Source organism: Macaca nemestrina, chromosome 9 (assembly GCF_043159975.1).
Source record: "Macaca nemestrina isolate mMacNem1 chromosome 9, mMacNem.hap1, whole genome shotgun sequence".
NCBI classification, from domain to species: domain Eukaryota; kingdom Metazoa; phylum Chordata; class Mammalia; order Primates; family Cercopithecidae; genus Macaca; species Macaca nemestrina.
Genome location: NC_092133.1, coordinates 91,147,778 through 91,167,137, shown reverse-complemented (window position 1 = coordinate 91,167,137; position 19,360 = coordinate 91,147,778). Strand labels below are relative to the sequence as shown.

Sequence of the window (19,360 nt, the reverse complement as noted above, 5' to 3'; positions counted from 1 at the left end):
CATTTCAGTTTCATTCAACATGCGTTTCCTAATATTTTTAGGGTTTCATGGCCATTTTAGAATCTGATATGTATCTTCTAGAAAACGCAGGTGGCCACATGCACCAAAATCAGCCTGGAATTTGAGTCTCATGGGTCCCTGAACCCCGACTTAGAGGGCCTTTGCTAAAGCTTACGTGGCTGCTGTATGACTTATGTTGCAACCTCCACCTGCAAAAAGTGACAGGACTGAAGATACCCGGTTCAGGGGCCCTCCCATTTCTGCGTTTGCTTGAATTTTTGGAGAATGGCCCATGCTTTGACAGCTCTGAGGGTCCCTGTGGTTGATGACTTGTCATGACACATTTGCTGTTCCACAGCCCTCATCAAAGCTGAGACAAATAATTGGGTGCTTCCAAAGGTTTTTTAAAACAGTGGGTAAAATTCAATATAGCTGTCAACCTCTGAGCATGAGAGCCTAAGAATTTAATCACTCCTGATAGGAGAAGTAAACATAGCACAGGGTGATATAACAGTTTCCCTGGGCTCTCCGGAACTCGAGTGTGAATCATTCTCTCTGACCTAGTTAATGCTGTTCACAGGGCCATGAGTGGCTCTGAGTGAGGACTGGGTTTGGGACAGCAAGCCCATGTGTCCTGTGCCCCTATTGCGGCTCAGACACTATGCTAGTGCTTTACATTGGGGATCCCATGCAATTCCCTCAGCACTCCTGGGCAGTTGGTGTTACTCCTTGCATTTCTTTAAATTTCCATTTTTATTTTAGATTTAGGAGATACATGTGCAGGTTTGTTACAATTGTATATTGTGTGGTACTGAGGTTTGGGCTTCTATTGATCCTGTCACCCAGATAGTGAGCGTAGTACCCAGTAGGAAGTTTTTCACCCCTTGCTGCGCTGTCTCACTTCCACTTTTGGAGTCCCCAGTGTCTATTGTTTTTTTCTTTATGTCTCGGTGAACCCGATATTTAGCTCTTGCTTGTAAGTGAGAACATGTGGTGTTTGATTTTCTATTTCTGCATTAGTTCACTTAGGATAATGGTGTCCAGCTGCATCCATGCTGCAGCAAAGGACACATTGTTATTTTCTTTCATGGCTGCGAGTGCTAGAATTTTACATCGGACACAAGTGTCCATTGTCAGCATCCTCAGTTCCCTCAGAAGGAGGGTTCACCTTTTCTTTCAGGGTTCAATAGAACCGGGTGTGTTCTCCAGCTCACTTATGGTGGAGGCTGCCGATTGTGTCGGTTGCCAGCCAATATCCACTTCCTTCTTTGCAAAAAAGAAAGAGAGATAGGAAAGAAGGAAAAGGACAAGAAGGAAGGAAGGAAGGAAGGAAGGAAAGAGGGAAGGAAGGAAGGAAGGAAGGAAGGAAGGAAGGAAGGAAGGAAGGAAGGGAGGGAGGGAGGGAGGGAGGGAGGGAGGGAGGGAGGGAGGGAAAGAGCGAGGAGGGAGAGAGGGAGGAAGGAAGGAAGGAGGGTGGGAGGAAAGAGGGAAAGGGGAAGAGAGGAAAGAGAGAAGGAGGGAGGGAGGGAGAGAAAGAGGGAGGGAAAGGAGAGAGAAAAACCAACTTGTCTGTAGCAGCAACATGCTAGCCCCTAGTTATGGCTCATGCCCACTTGTATTTTTCATACTCTACTTACAACCCAACAGTGGGTCATGAAATTAACTTAGTTGATGATGTGACTAGTACTTAAACAAATGCAAGGGAAAATATCAGTGTACAGCACAAACAGTAAATATAAGTTGTGTTTTGTGGAACTTTTTGTTTGCATTCTTACTGTGGGTTACAGTTAAAAAAAAAAAAAAACAGCTGTCTAAGTCTTGACAATCCTTTTCATAGCTTTTTTCAGTGAAGCTAGAGGTGACCATGAGACCTACTTCTGGACACAGAGACAGGGGAAAGTGTACTGGGGGAGGAGAGATCTGAGGGATGGTGAAGATAACTTTTGCTTTCCTGGTAGAAAGAACAGATGTCTCTCCTGCTTGCCTGTCTCAAATGAGTACATGATGTGTAATATCTGGAGCATTGGCAGCCACGTTGAGATCATAATGCAACATGTCCACATGCTGAGGCTGGCAGAGCATAAAGATCAAAGGTGTCTGGATCGTTCTTAACATCATGGAGCTTCTGCACCATCCCTGCACTGCCTACTCCAGACTCCCTACCATGGAGAAAAATTAGCTCCTATTTCTTCAAGGCAGAGGTTGGTAAACCTTTTCTGTACAGTGCTGGATAGTAAATATTTTAGGCTTTGTGGGCTAAATGGTCTGTGTCACAACTACTCACCACTATTGGGGTAGTTTGAAAGTAGCCATAGACAATATGTAAACGAAAGGACATGGTTGTGGTTCTCATAAAACTATTCTAAAAAATGGATGGCAGGGCTATATATGGTGTGCCAACCCCTTTCCTAGATGATCTTGTCCCCTAATTGTCTCTCTGACCTCATCTCCTCCTACTGCCTCTCCTTCTTCCTGCTCTGATCACACTGTTTCTCCCACACACCCAGCCTGTTCCTGTCAGGGTCATGCCTTCCCATGGAGGGCTCTTTCCCCAGATGTCCGCAGCGCTCCCTCCTTCCCCTTCTTCCCCTCCTTCAGGTCTTTAATCACAAATCACCTCCTTTTTAAGGCCTTCCCTGGGCCCTCTGTAAAATGCCCCTCCCTGACCCACGCGTACCACTCTGGCGTGCTGTATATTCCAGCTCTTTATCATGAGCTCCTAGAGGAAGGGACACTATGCTTCCTTAAACGCTGATTCTGTCTGAATTGTTACAGTGTTTAATCAATATTTGATATATGATTGATTTTTTTTTGCTTTTTGCCAGATTCAGGTAAGAAAACAGACTCAGGGAGGCCGAGATCCCCCTCCAAATGACACGTACAGATAGCAGTAGAGTCCACGTTTGTGCCTGGTGGCCCCACGTGGTGGTGTCTGTACCACCCGGGAGTGAAGGAAAACAACATCTACCTCTAATGGAACACACTGGGTCTCAGGGGAGCCAAGGCCACACAGAAGTTCCTGCAAGACTTCTTGCTCCAGGGCGCCACCCCAGTAAAGGAGGCCTTTGGGAGTCCATTAAGTGAGCAGGGCGTCCTGTTCATCGTGGGCAATTGCATTCTTTTTGGCCTTCCTACCTCAGAAAGACTTAGGAAATGCTGTTATTCTGCAAACAGTTCGGACTGGCTTGTAAGATCCATAAAAAGACAAATGGAAACACTCACGAGCCAATGTTTTTATGAAAGAGCCACAAAGGACAAATTTATGTTTGATTTGCAAGTAGGGAAGCTCATAAGAACCTAAAAGCCTGATAAAGACTACCCGGCCCGTCTGTCAGGCAGGCTGTTCTGTGTGGTTTTGGCTTGAGGCATCTTGGCACCAGGGCTCAGCTTCCAAAAGACCGAAAAATTACCTTCTTCCCTTTGGTGCTCCCAGGGTGAAAAGGCTGGGTACAATCACGTGTTGTTGAGATGTGATTTAGATTTTTGAGGCCTGAAAAATAGGTTTATATATCTTGATGTAAATGATATTAATAATGAGAACCATTTTCAAACCATTCTCTTAAGACAGTAAATGGGATTTTGAATTAATTTCTAATTGATCTGATTGATTCCTTAAGGTCTTTTATGGATGACTTTATGTGATTTTTTCCCCTTCATTGTATCCAACATTACATTAAAAACAAATGACTTCTACCTTTCTTTCTTTTCTTCCTTCCTTCCTTTCTCTTTCTTTCCTCTTTCTTTCTTTCTTTCTTTCTTTCTTTCTTTCTTTCTTTCTTTCTTTCCTTCCTTCCTTCCTTCCTTCCTTCCTTCCTTCCTTCCCTGCCTCCCTCCCTCCTTCCTTCCTTCTTTCCTTCCTTCCTCTTTCTTTCCTTCTTCTTTCTCTTTCTTTCTTTCTTTCTTTCATTCTCTTTCTCTCTCTCTCTTTCCCTCCTTCCTTCCTTCTTTCTTTTCTCCTTTCCTTTCCTTTCCTTTCCTTTCCTTTCCTTTCCTTTCCTTTCCTTTCCTTCCTTTCTCTCTCTCTCTCTCTTCTTTTTTGGCAGGTCTTGCTTGCTCTGTCCCCTAGGCTGGAGTGCAGTGACAGTCACAGCTCACTGCAACCTCGACCTCCTATGCTCCAGCAATCCTCCCACCTTAGCCTCCTGAGTAGCTGGGACTATAGCCATGTGTCACTACACCCAGCTAATTTTTAAGTTTTTTTTTTATAGAGATAGGGTCTCTCTATGTTGCCCAGCTGGTCTCTAACTCCTGGACTCAAATGATCCTTCTGCCTCAGCCTCCCAAAGTGCTGGGAATTCAGGCATAAGCCACGATGCCCTATCACAAATGACCTTTTCAATCAATTTTTCAAAAAGTCTGTGTGATTCCAAATGTGTATTCTTTAGAAAACAGTTGATGATTGTGTGTGCTTGGCAGGAAGAGACCACATACAGAACGTTTCTTGCTCTGTTTGCTTTGGTGAAATCGTTGAGCAATGAGGTCATCCCGTTGCATGATCTTAATATACAGAAGACTTTGTATTTACCATCAATTTTCAGTGAATTCTCAAAAAATCTGCATACCACTTATCTTTTCTTTCTACATGAAATAGTTTTGATTAACTCCATTTGTTAGCATATAAATAATAACTTTAGGTAAATATATTTTACTCTTCAACCCATACCAGAGGCAGACTAGAAATGATAATTTATTCTCCAAGTGTACATAAAGTTTAATGATATATGCTGCATAAGTGCCTTCTTGTTAAACACACACACACAAATGCAAGATTTTATGGATTATTTTTCCATTACAATTATGCTTTAGAAAACCCTTTGCATCCTACCCTGCAGAACTAATAAGTGTGTGAGCACAGGGTTTCTTTTAAAAACTGCTGCTGAAACTTCCTTTTGGGGAAAAAATAAGTGCTTGGCTCAATCACTTTCTCTACTTGGTCTCTGAGAAAAGGGTGAGCTGTCTGACACATGTCTACTCCACATCCATTTATGAGGACAAGGATGGTCTGAAAGCCCACATGCAGAGAACATAACGGCCTGGTTTTTTGATGAGCCAATAGCTTTTTCCCTTTATCCTCACCTCCCTATCTTCAAGCTACTGGAAATATCTATCTATCTATTATCTATCTATCTGTCTGTCTATCTATCTATCTAGATATAGATATAGATTTATCCAACAGAACAAGCTGGAAGGCTGGAGAAGGACATCTCTCCACCTTCCTAGGCTGCCCCTGCCTCCCCAGGACTGTCACCTCCCCACCCATCCACACTTCACCACCCTCCAATATTGCCTTGGGCTGTTCTCCTGTGGGGCCCAGACAGTGTGGGGCTGCTGGTAAGCTGATTGTTATTAATGGACGTTGTAACTGCTGTGAGTTGATAACATCTTAAAAAAAGACAAAAATAATTACGGTGATTTTAAAATCATCTTAAAAAAAGACAAAAATATTATGGCAAGACTCCTGAACAAACTGAATTTTCAATATAACTCTAATTTTAACAACATCAGAAAGCGACTTTATGTTGTTCAATATTTTGATCATTTAACAAACAGCAGCACTGTGAAAGGAAAGTAGGCACAAAACAGTTCAGTGTAGGAGGGTTTACAGAAGGACAGCGCTTCTCAAAGGAGAATGTCTTAAAAATGGATTTTCCTCCACAAAGAGCCTGGTGTTGCAGCTTGGGCTCCAGAATTCCTATGAATAGTGAGATATGACTGAGATGCAAGGCTGTGAACTAGTAAGTGATCAGGACCTTCCCTCAAGCCAGGATGTGAAACAGCCAGAGGAAGTGGAGACCTCCCAGATGGAAAAGGAAAGGAACCTTGAGAGGGCACAGCACAGATGCACAAACAAGGGCGATCTGTCCAGCTCCGGGACTGCACGTTTTAAAACACACCATCCTCAGGGCATTCTGGGAAAATCCACCAGCCAGCCAGTGTGACTGCTCCCATGTCCTGGAGGGAAGCTCTGTCCTCTCTATCTCTTTCAAGTATGCAGCTTCCAAGGAATGTAAAACATTCCCCAAAGGGGAAGGGCCAAGCTGGCCCACAGCTAGCTAGACTTGACCTGTTAACCCTGTGTTCAGTTGAGTTGACCTCACCTCCCAGCCTGCCATCAAAGCCACCTCTGTTAAGCCTCCCATTTGATGGGGGCTGCCCATGCCCAAGCTGCCTTCCCAGTCTTCCTAACTGTGAACTAAGGACTTGTGTTTAAGAAAGGATAGAGCCATGTAATTGCAAGTTGTCTTAAGTTTTGTCTCATTTGGAGATCATCTCTGGCTTTTCACCTTGAAAACTAATGCTCTCAAAACAATGAATAAGCTGTCGACCTTACAGCTGAGACAGAATTAGAATGATTAGTGGATTAATCAGGGTTATTCCAGAGAAACAGTATATGTGTTTATATATATCTCCCATTGAGTTCAAGAAAGAGATGGGTGTAGCTAGCTAGGTAGCTCACTATATAGCTAGATAGATAGATTATAAGGAATATTTGGCTCATGTAATTGTGGGGCTGCCAAATTCAGAATCTGCGGGGCTGATCCCAGCAGGCTGGAGATTTAGGTTAGTTGATGTTGCAGTGTTGAGTCTGAAATCTGCAGGCCAGCAAGGTGGAAACTGAATCAGGGTTTCCATGTTGCAGTCTTGAGGCACAGTCGCCTCTTTTTCAGGCACTTCAATCTTTGCTCTTAACGCCTTTAGTTGATTGGATGAAGCCCACCCACATTATGAAGGGAAGTCTTCATTACTCAAAGTCTGCTGATTTATATGTATGTGTCTTCTGAAAAAAATACCTTCACAGTGACATCGAGACTGGTGTTTGATCAAACACACAATAGGCTAACCAAGTGGACACCTAGAATTAACCATCACAACCAGTAAGCGTGGAGAGTTTGACCCACAGCTCATACTCATGTTTTATCAGGATAGACTCTGTGGCAGAGCATGGCCTGATGCCAGGGCATTCCGAGGCTCCTTAGCATGTAATGGTGCCTCTTTTTCCTGGGATTTCATCTACCTGTGCAACCTGTGGCAATGTTTGAGAAATTTTTGCTACTCCATTGGTCTAATGAATCAAACTTAGGGATTGGCAAACATGTTCGGTAAAGGGCCAGATAATGAATATTATTTTCTTATTTGTAGGTCGCACTATCTCTCTTGCAACTGCTCATATAACCATAGGAAATATGTAAGTGAATGAGTGTGGCTGTGTTCCAATAAAACTTTATTTACAAAAATAAGCAGAGGGCCCCATTTGGGCCACAGGTGAAGAAGAGTTTGTATGACATCTCCCTTTGGCAGGGATCTTTTCTCCCTGCCAAACATAGTGAAGGGGATGGATAAGTGACACCACGGACTGGGATACTTTTAGTTGTGAAGAATAAAAAACCCAAACAATGGGGATTTTATGACCTCACATAATAAAAATCCCCAGCAATGGGTAGCTCTAGATTTAGTTTATTCAATGTCTCAAAGTCATCTCGAAGGACCCAAGTTCTTTCCATCTTTGCTCATTGCCATCTTCAGCATATTGGTTTAATTCTCCTTGATATTTGCAAATGATTTCTGTGCTTTCCCTCAGACACGCCCACATTCAGGGGAAGAAGAGGAAGAGTGTGTTCCAATGAGGCTCCTTTTTTTTTTTATTATTTTTTGAGACATGGTCTCTCTCTGTTGCCCAGACTGGAGTGAGTGGCATGATCACAACTCACTGCAGCCTTGACCTCCCAGGATCAAGTGATCCTCCCACCTCAGCCTCCTAAGTAGCTGGGATCACAGGTACACACCACCACACCTGGCTAATTTTTTGTAGAAATGGGGTCTCACTTTGTTGTCCAGGCTGGTTTCAAACTCCTGGGCTCAAGCAATCCTCCTGACTTGACCTCCCAAAGTGCTGGGTTTACAGGTGTGAGCCACGGTGCCCCACCTGGGGATCCTTTTAGTACTGAGGGAAGGAAACCTTTCCCAGAAGCTTCCCCGTCACCTTCTCTTTCTTCCCATTGGCCAGGGCTAGGGTGCAGGCACCTTGGGGAGTGTAGACCACTGTGACTGACCCAGTGCAGGACATGGCTGGCCAAGAGGAGGAAGGTACATGAGCCAGGACAATTCAAGCTCCATCAGAAAGCAGGGGGTCAATAGCGTCCCGTGGAAGAAGCCCTGCAATGCCTGCCACAACTCTGCAGTGTCCCAGCAGCTGAGGGGGTCTATTCCAGCGGCAAGATCATGGCCTGCAAAGTGTGAGCTAGGTCTCAAGAGGGAGAGAGGGAACAGGCTGGAGAGATGAAAGTCCTGGAGAGCAGCTCCTCTGGAGACCACTGTGCATGAGGAGTGAGGTTTGGGGCAGCTGGGAGAGGACCCAGAGATGGGGAGAGATAGAGGGAGTATGGCCAGGAGCACAGGGGGCCACTCAGGCTAGAGAAATGGGAACTGAAAATGCTCTGCTGAAGGGGAGAGCAGCAGCTGGGCCTGAGGCCAGAAAAGCCCCCACGGGCTGCTGGAGGTTTGGGGAGGTGGCAGTAAGCAATGGGCTTAGGGCACAAGAGGCTTTTGGAGGCTGAGTGCTGGCAGACTCTGTTTGCCAGCCTTCCCTGTAAGTCCCAGGCATTGGAGCATAGCAAGCAAGAATAACAGGAGACCTGGGCCCTTAGAAGGAAACTGAGGAGCAGCCTGGATGTCCATGCTGCGTTCCTGAATATTAAGGTGACATTTTCTTGGCCACTTCTTACCTGCATGCTGTTGGGGAGACCCCGCTGAGGCTAGGATTCTTTTTCTGGTCTTGGAGGTGGCAGGGCTGGGGCCTGGTGGGAGAGCTTGGCACAGCTCCCAGGCTCTGCTGGGGCCTAGCTCCACTCAGGAACTATCAGCCACTCAGGGAAAACCCAAAGGGCACTAGGCCTCCAGCAATGTGAGCAGCACAGTGTGGGCCACGCCAAGGGCAGGTAGAGCCCACTCCTCCTGGCACTGTATGTCTGGGTGCGGGTTGCTTAGTGCTCAGATTGGAAATGGCGTCTGAGTAAGAGTTGCACAAAGGCGAGAATGAAGTCAGCAGCAGTCACAACCAAAGTGAAGAGTGACCCTGTTTGCCTTCTCCACCTGAGCTAGTGCTCCCCTTTCTTGTGCTTCCTTTATCCCCCGCATCAATCAGCCACTTTTTCCTCCTCTTCCTCTGCACTGCCACACCCCACCCTGAACACTTAGCATCCCAGGTGACTTACCTGGAGGGAACCTGCTATGGACTGAATTGTGTTCCCCTAAATTCATATGTAGAAGCTCTAATCCCCAGTGTGTTGGTGTTAGGAGGTAGGGCCTTTGCAGGGTGATCGGATCATTTGCATGGAACCCTCCTGCATAGGATTAGTGCTTCTGGAAGCAGAGACACAACAGATGCCTTCTTTCCCCCAAGTGAGACTATAACAAACGGGCAGCTGTCCATGACCCAGGAAGCCAGCACTCCCTAGAACCTGACCATGCTGGCATCCTGATCTTGGACTTCTAGCCTCCCCTCCAGAACTGTGAGGAAGAAATGTTTGTTGTTTGAGCTACCTAGTGTATGGTATTTGTTATGGCAGCCCGAACTGAGTGAAACAGAACCTTTGGGGTCACCTGGTCAAAATCCCCTTTGTTCAGATGATGAGAGGAGAGAGGCCCAGGCCATAGGGCAGGTGAGGTCTGTGGCCAGCCTCAGACTTTGGTTTCCTGATGGCATTAAGAATCTCTGCTCTGAGCCTGGAATGAATACAGGCTCTACCTGTTTCTAGCTGTGTGCAAATTACCATGCACTATGGTTTCCCATCTATGGAATGGAGCTGTAAGAGACCTGGCCTCACAGGCTCTGGGGATTGGAGGAGATGAAGCAAGTAAGCACTGAATCCACTGAGGTCTCAGTGCTCTCTGGTTATCATCATTGTTGGTACACCTGCTTGTCTTATATTCTTTGTACTACACAAACACCACCTTTGTTATGTATGGAAAATAAATCCACCTGCTTCAGACTCTGATGGACTTGGCCATGCTTCCTTTGTCCCAAGATAGACAATGATGTGCATGATAAGATTCTAGCTCTGCTTCTGAAACTCAGCTCAAATCTACCTTCCCAGACTTCGCTCTGCCTGACTTCCTCTCACATAGCACACTGTTTGTGATTTTACTGTAGTGCCATATCTGCCTCATGTCAGTCACACATTTGGCTTGTCTAGAGAGCACACAGCATGCCAGACTCACCCCTTCAGCCCAGCACCTTGTGTGATGCCTGGTCCACACAGTAGGTGCTTAATAAACGTTTGCTGAGTTAAACTGACTTTTGCCCTTAGCAACCTATTCCTAAGTTTATGCTGGTGCTGCTGGTTTAAAAGAAAGGAACATGTTTCAATGTGGAAAGAGGAACTCAAGACTCAGGGCCTGAAATACCTCCCAGTTTCCTGGAAGCTGGAAACTGAAGCTATAGTGGGCTGGTGGCACCCTCACCCCTGGTGGAGCATGTGCAGCCTCACGTAGAAGCACCTATTTAGGGACAAATGAATAATCAAAGGCATGGCCCACTGGCTTTACTCTTTATCTGCTCTTTAAAGGGAAATTTGATTTTGAAACTCACAGAGGCTTGCATATCAGTGAAGTGGTAAACATCTCCTTAGATGGGCTCTTGCTCTTGCCCCAGTTATTCCCAGTACAACCTTCTCTGGTTCTGATGCTCCCCACTTCCTCCAGATCCCTGTCCTGAGACTATGCAAGCTTTCCAGAAGCTCATACTGTAAAAAGAATTGCACGGCATTTGTTTAGACTCAGTGCTGGATTTTCCTTGGGCTTGCTCTTAAGTTTGGGCAAATACTCCCTGGTAATGTGCACAGCTGGGCATCCCTGAGGCTTGGAGCTGGCAGGACCTTTTGGGATGGCCTCATCCCTTGGGTTGCATGTGAGGAATGACCCAAGGCTCCAAATCCCAGTAGAGTCAAGTGGGACCATACTCCTGAACTCTTGACTTCCTGGATGCTGCTATTCTTTCTTGGCAGCTGTCTCACCCTTGTCATAATGGGAAACTCAGGGAATAACATTCCACTTAACTGCAACTTGGCTTCTCGAAATACCTCTTCTCTTTTGTGCAAAGATCGTGACTCAGTTCTTCCTTGTTCTCTGGACAATGACAAGACATTCAGCCAGTCAAGCAAGTCCCATGGGAAATCCCCATTTTGGCCAACAGAGACAGTTCCTCTTTATCTCCTGAGAATACTACCCTTTTGCTCCCCTTTTCAGGTAGTCAAACAGCTGACTGTTCACCAGCAGGCTAGCAGCTGAGCCTGGGGCTTTGAGGGACAGAATACAGCTGGATGGGTGACCAGCTTGCAGAGAAACTTGAAATCTTGGGCACACACGGAATGGAGCAAGAAATTTTCCCATTTGGACATACCAAAGAGTAAGTTCTCTTTGAGAGATTGGCGAGGAGTGAGATGGGGTTGAATTCCAGGAAAAGGAGATGAAGTTTGTTTCTCAGGCAAACATGCCATCAGCAAGGTATGAGCTTTAGGCTGAGCTGAAAGCAGCAAATAGGGCTTGGTGAGCGTGACTTCCAGCCTGCAGAGAGAGCTGCATCCCAGCAAGAAGGGAGCAAATGGCCCCAGAGCAGCTGTAGGCGCCAATGTCTCATGAAAGAAGCATTCCGGGGCTGGGAGGATCCTGCCAATACTTCACTTATGTCATCATATTTAATTCTCAGCCATTTGTGGAGGTCAGTACTATTATTATTGCTTCTTTATAAATGGAGAAACAAAGGCTCAGAGGAGTTCCACCAGCTGGCCACACAGCTGGTGAAGGGTAGATATACGGCTCAAGCCTAGGTCTTGTGTACTTGATGGTCAAAGTTCTCATCAGTGCCTTCCATTTCCTCATGGTCATGGTAAAAAAGTAAAAATTAGAAGTGGTACTTTAGGACTCAGTAGCTCAGATGCCCCATTTTCTAGCGAAACAACTATTTTACTGGAGAAAATGATAAATATTAATTCATTTAAATCTCTGGAATATGTCCTAAGGGCACACAGCAAATGGAGAAACATTCATTTAAGAAAATCTACTAAATTTTGGTAAAAACAGTGAGGGAGAGTCCATAGCATTTGAACCGTAACCCACTCCCCTACCCTCTCTCAGCTGTGCCTTATGGAAACTCTGCTCTAAGGGCTCTACTCTGGGCAGGTGTGGGCAAGAACACAGGGGCTTCCTATCCCTATAGCTCTCAGTCTAGGCTATAATTTCACTCTGGGAGGGGAAAGAGGCTGGTGTTTCTCATCCCGCTTGGCCCTGTGTTGCAGAAGCTTTATTCTAGGGAGGCACGGCCAAGATGACTGAGGTTTAAGGTTTACTTTCTCTTCTGAGCACCGAGTCATTTAGCAGAAGCTCTATTGCAAGAGCAACAGGTTGAGAATACTGGAGCCTCAATTACTCCACCCCAACTCACTCCTAGGGCAGAGATTCCATAATGAAAGGGTCAAGCTGAGAATACCAGGGGTCACTTCCCTATTACCTACTTGTAGAGCAGAGGTGTCACTTCCTCTAGTACCTACCTGTAGAGTAGAGATGTCACTCCAGGGAAGCAGGTCGTTATTCCCACTCCCAGCTCCTGTGCAGTGCTGCAGACATTCTACCCGGGGAGAAAGCAGACAGTAAGAATGAAGAGCTTATAGCTCTGCCTGAGAGGAAGGATTTTGTTCAGAACAGGATGTGGATAATTCTGTGCATCATACTGTTATTGAAAACAATGAATATCTTGGGGAGAGCAATTAGAAGAGTGCTCATAACTCCGTGAAACTGGTAGCAAAAAACAAAAGAGCAGGACAACCAGAAATTTAACAAATAACTGGGAAAAGAGACAGCCAAGATCCCAAGAGCCCTCTTGGCATCACAGTCAATTATGGGAATTGGGAAGGCTGGGCAATTACTAGGCTGTACCCACTCAGAAGCAATCAGAGCAGAATGTGGGGCAACTTGAAGACACTTCCCAATTTACACACAAATCCATAAAAAAAAGTGTAGATGCCTCACTGGCACAAGGGGCTTAAGCACATGCTCTGACCAAACACTAGACTGGGGCAACTCCTAGAAAGCTAGGCCAAAAAAATAAAATCACATACATCTCAGGCAGTCTAGATCACAGTTTTGTAGGTTCAAGATTGTGCCCTCTTAGAAGTGATCAGAGAAGAGACATCCAAGCTACTGGTCCCTAGATGAATGTAGGAATAAATGCAACCTCTTTGAATTTTGGTAGAGGCCTCCAAGCCTTATGCCCCTAGTTAGATGCTTACTTAAAAGGTAAGTATCTTACCAGTTAAGGGAGCTTAATCACAACTTTTGATCAATAAATGGCTTATGCTGACCCAGGAGAAATTCTGAGGTAACCAGTCTAAAAGATAAGGACAGGGGGCAGGGACTTCAGAAGCTGAACATTGGGGAAAAAGTGACTGACTTTATAGAATTAGCCCATACCAGTCAATAAACAAACAATAACAAGACAGCAGGTGAAAAAGGAGGGAGAATCACTATCCAGAATTGATACCAATTATGTTCTAAAATGTTTAAATGAGAGAATGTGATACACAGGGAAAATTGCAAGCAATAGACACAACTTTTGAGGTGGCCCTGATGTTGAACTTAGCTGATAAAGACATCAAAGCAGCTGTTATAAATATGTTCAAAGAACTAAAGAAAACCACATTTAAAGAATGAAAGAAAAGTATGATTATATCTTACCAAATAAAGAAAAGAGATGTAAGTTATTTTTTAAAACAGACCAATGGAAATTCTAGATTTGAAAATTACAATAAATGAAATTAAAACTTCACTAGAGAGACTCAACAGTAGATTTGAGGTAGCAGATGAAAGAATTAGCAAATTTGAAGATAAGTTGACAGACATTATGCAACTTGAATGACAGTAAAAAGAATGAAGAAAAAGGAACACAGCATCAAACTAATGTGGAACACTATTAGGCACACCAACATATCCATAATGGAAGTATTAGAAGGAGAGGAGAGAAAAGAGAGGAAGAATAAATATTCTAAGAAATAATGGTTGAAAAATTCCCAAGTTTGATAAAAAACATTAATATGGACATCAAAGAAACTCAATTAATTTCAAGAATAAATGCAGAGACCTATATTCAGACACATTTTAGTAAAAATGTTGAAAGGCAAAGACAAAGAGAAAATCTTGAAAGCAGTAAGAGAAAAATGACTCATCACACATAAGGGAACCCCAGTGAGAATAACAGCTGACTTTTCATCAAAAACAATGGAGACCAGAAGGCAGTGTGAGGACATTCAAAGTGCTGAAAGGAAAAACAAAAAACAAAAACAAAAACTGTTGACCAAGAAGAGTATATCTAGCAAAACTCTTTCAGAAACAAAGGTGAAATAAAGATATTCCCAGGCAAACAAAACCTGAAAGAGTTTGTTGCTAGCAGACATATCCACCTAATAAGAAATACTAAAGAAATCTCTTCAGGCAATGACAACGGCAGCACAAAGGAGACAGGTGGAAACAAACCTACATTGCAGAAATGAAATGAAACCAGATAGTAACTTGAACTCAAAGGAGGAAATGAAGAGAACTGGAAATGGTAAATAAAAAGGTTAATATAAGAAGTGATAGATATATATTCATTTCTCCTTTCAGCTTCTTTATAAGACTTGATTGTAAGAAGTAATAATGACAACAATGTGTTGCTGGGTTTGTAATATTTATAGATCTAATATATATTAGTGATAGGATAGAAAGTTGGGGACAGAATGGAGTTATACAGGAGTAAAGTTTTTATATTTCAATGGAATTAAGTTAGTATAAATCTAAAGTAGATTTTGATATGTTAAGACATGTGTTATAATCACTAGAGTAATCCCCAAGAAAATAACTAAAAAATATAATTTTAAAAATTATAAAAGGAACTAAATTTTTGTACTAGAAAATATTTATTTATACAAAAGAAGGCAGTAAAAGGGGAACACAGAAACAAAAAATGCACAAGATATATAGAAAAGTAGAAGCAAAGTAGAGGAGAAAATGAAGAAAAGTTGGTTAATAGGTCACATATATAGCTAGGCAGAATATATATATATAAAATATATATATAAGTTCTAATGTTTGACAGCAGAGTGGGGTGACTATAATTAGCAGCAATGTATTGTATATTTCAATGCTGCTAGCAGAGAGGAATTGAAATGTTCCCAACATATAGAAAAGATAAATATCTAAGGTGATGGGTAACCCAGGTACCCTGACTTGATCATTATACATTCTATGCATGTAACAAATACTCTCATGTATCCCATAAATATATAATATTTTGTGTATCAATATATAAAAGCAAAATGGGATGTATAAATCCTATCATATCAATAACATAAAATGTAAATGAATTCAATGATCAAATCAAAAGGTGGTGGTTACTGTATTGGATAAAAAAACAAGATTTAACTATATGTTGTCTACAGGATACATACTTTAGTTTCAAAGACACAAACAGGTCAAAAGTAAAAGATGAAAACCTGATACACACTTTAGTTTCAAAGACACTAACAGGTTGAAAGTAAAAGATGAAAACTATTTCCTGGAAAAATAGCAATCATAAGAGAACTGGAGTAGCTACAGTAATATCAGACAAAATTGACTTTATTTATTTATTTATTTATTTTTTTGAGACGGAGTCTCGCTCTGTCGCCCAGGCTGGAGTGCAGTGGCCGGATCTCAGCTCACTGCAAGCTCCGCCTCCCGGGTTCACGCCATTCTCCTGCCTCAGCCTCCCGAGTAGCTGGGACTACAGGCGCCCACCACCTCGCCCGGCTAGTTTTTTGTATTTTTTTAGTAGAGACGGGGTTTCACCGTGTTAGCCAGGATGGTCTCGATCTCCCGACCTCGTGATCCGCCCGTCTCGGCCTCCCAAAGTGCTGGGATTACAGGCTTGAGCCACCGCGCCCGGCCACAAAATTGACTTTAAAACAAAAAAGTTACTAAAGACAAAGAGAGACATTCCATAATAATAAAAAGTCAATGCATAAGAAGATATAAAATTACTAGCTTGCTTGCATCTAACATTAGAGCCTTGAACACATTGAGCAAAACCTAACAGAACTGAAGGGAGAAACAGGCACATTAATAACAAGAAAGACTTCAATACCCCACTTTGAATAATGAGTGGAACGAACCAGATGATCAACAAGGATATAGAAGACTTGAACAACACTACAAACCACTTAGACTTAACAGACCTCTACAAAGCACACCATCCAACAACAGGAGAACACACATTCTATTTAAGAGCATGTAGAACACCCTTCAAGGTAGACAGTATGGTAGGCCATACTACAAATCCAATGCATTTAAAAGAATTGAATCATACCAAGTGTGTTTGCCAACCACAATGGAATTGAGTTAGAATAGGTATAAACTAATAAATAGCACACTCCTAAATAGCCAACATATCAAAAGAAGAAATCACAAGGTAAAATAGAAAATACTTTGAGATGAATGAAAACAAAAACACAGTATATACTAAAACATATGAAATGCAGTTACAGCAGTGCTCAGAGAGAAATTTGTAGCTGTAAATGTCTACATTATCAAATACATGGCTAGGTGCGGTGGCTCACGCCTGTAATTCTAGCACTTTGGGAGGCCAAAGCAGGTGGATCACCTGTGGTCAGGAGTTTGAGACCAGCCTGGCCAACATGGTGAAACCCGTCTCTATTAATAGTACAAAAATTAGCTGGGCGTGGTGGCACACACCTGTAATCCCAGCTATTCAGGAGGCTGAGGCAGGAGAATTACTTGAACCTGGGAGGCAGAGGTTGCAATGAGCTAAGGTCGTGCCATTGCACTCCAGTCTGGGCAACAAGAGCAAAACTCCATCTCAAAAAACAAACAAACAAACAAACAAAATAAAAACAAAAAACAAAACAAAACCCAAACATATCTCATACCAATAACCCTACTTTCCACCTTAGGAAACTAGAAAAATAAGAGTTAACTAACTGCAAAGTAAGTAGAAGAAAGGAAAAAATAAATATTAGAAAAGAAATAATGAAATAGAGAATATAACAACAAAACAGAAATCAATGAAGACAAGTGGTTTCTTTGAGAAGATTGACAAAATGGACACAATTTTAGCTAGATTGACCAAGAAAAAAGAGAAGGCTTAAATTACTAAAATGGGGAATAAAAAGAGGGGGCATAATTATTGATTTTATGGAAATAAGAGCGATTATAAAGCAATACTATGCCAACAAATTAGATAACTTAGATAAAACGGACAAAACTCTAGGAAGACACAAACTGTAGAAACTGATTCAAAGGTGAAATTTTCAAAAAATCTGAAGCTCCATATCAAGTAAAGAGTTTGAATTAGGCCAAGGCCCAAATGGCCTCACTGGTGAATTCTACCAAAGTACAACAAAAAATGGATATCAGTCTCTCATGAACTCTCAAAAAATAGAAGGGGACACTTCTTGATTTTATGAGAGCAGTATTACCCTGATTCCAGAATAAGACAAAGACATCACAAGAACAGAAACAGACCAGTATTCCTTATATAGAGAAACACAAAAATCCTCAACAAAATATATCAATATATAAAATATAACCCAGCACCATGTAAAAGAATTACATACCATGAGCAAGTGGGATGCATTACATGAATACAAGGTTGATTAAATATCTGAAAGTTAATTAATGTAATGAACCTTATCAATAAAGGAAAAAAAAAACACATAATCAATTCAATAGGTGCAGAAAGACCATTTGACAAATCCAGTACCATTTCATGATAAAAACACCAACAAACTGGAAGTAGAAGGAAATGTCCTCAATCTAATACAGGGCATCTGTGAAAAATCCACCACTAACATGATACTCAGTGGTGAAAGACGAAATGCTTTCCCCAACCATCAGGAGAAAGACAAGGATGTTGGCTCTTGTTGCTTCTATTCAACATTGTATTAGATGTTCTAGCTAGAGAAATTAAGCAAGAAAAAGAAATAAAAGGCTTCCAAATTGGAAGAAGTAAAACTTTCTATATTTGCAGATGACATGATATTGTATGTAGATAATAGCAATGTATCCATTAAAAAAAGATTGTATAATCCTGCATGGTGGCTCACTCCTATAATCCTGGCACTGTGGCAGGCTGAGGCAGGAGGATTGCTTGAGTTCAGGAGTTTGAGAGCAACCTAGGTAACATAGTGAGAACCCGTTTCTATCAAAAGTACAAAATTAGGCGTGGTGGTGTGCGCCTGTAGTCCCAGCTACTTCTGAGGCTGAGGTAGGAGGATTGTTTGAGCCTGGGAGGTCTGGGCTGTAGTGAGCCGTGATTGTGCCACTGCACTCAGCCTGGGCAACAGAGAAAGACCCTGTCTCAAAAACAAAATACAAAACAAAAAGACTGTAACTACTAAATTTGTTCAGCAAGTTTGCAAAATGCAAAATCCATACACAAAACCAATCATATTTCTACATTCTAGCATCTGAAAAGGAAATTAAGAAAACAATTCCAATCACAAAAGCATGGAAAAGAAGAAAACACTTAGGAATAATTTCAAGAAAAGAAGTGTGAGACTTGCAATTGGAAACTACAAAACATTGTTGAAAAAATTAAAGATCTAAATACATGAAAAGACACCCCACATTCCTGGATCAGAATATTTAATATTGTTCAGATGGAATGGAATACTCCCCAAATTTATCTACAGAGTCAAAGAAATCCCTACTAAAATCCCAGCTTTCTTCTTTGCGAAAGTTGGCAAACTGATCCTAAAATTCATATAGAAGTGCCAGGGACCCTGAATAGCCAAAACTATTTTGAAAAATAAGAACAAACTTGGAGGGGGCTCAGACTTTCTGGTTTCAAAACTTACCACAAAGCTACAGTAATAAACGGTGTGGCAATGGCATCAGGATAGACATATAGATCAATGGGCTAGAGTTGCAAGTTCAGAAATAAAGCCTTTCATTTACAGTCTATTAGTGTTTAACAAAGAGGCCAAGACAGTTCAAGTCAACAAATGGTGCTGTAACACTTGTATATTCACATGTAAAATAATTAAGTTAGATTCTACCTCATAACATGTACAACAATTACCTCAAAATTAATTATAGATCTAAATGTAAGAACTAAAACTATAAAAGTCTTAGAAGAAAATATAGAAATATATCTTCATAACCTTTGGTTAGGCAATGGTTTCTCAGATTTGACCACAAAAGAATAAACAACAAAGAAAAAAAGATAAATTTAATTTCACTGAAATTCAATTGTTTCTTCCTCAAAGGACACTATCAAGAAAGTAAAAAGGGCTGGCACAGTGGCTCACACCTGTAATCCCAGCACTTTGGGAGG

At 42.3% G+C, this 19,360-nt stretch overlaps 1 long non-coding RNA gene across 1 annotated transcript in view; it reads left to right on the top strand.

Moving 5' to 3' along the window:
* The first annotated feature begins 1,582 nt into the window (after window positions 1-1,582).
* Window positions 1,583-19,360, top strand: part of LOC139356321 (uncharacterized) — a 20,300-nt gene continuing 2,522 nt past the window's right edge. Inside the window, exons 1-2 of the long non-coding RNA XR_011608010.1 lie at window positions 1,583-2,201; window positions 11,245-11,404. This is a non-coding gene — a long non-coding RNA (uncharacterized lncRNA). The remainder of the gene's footprint in view (window positions 2,202-11,244; window positions 11,405-19,360) is intronic.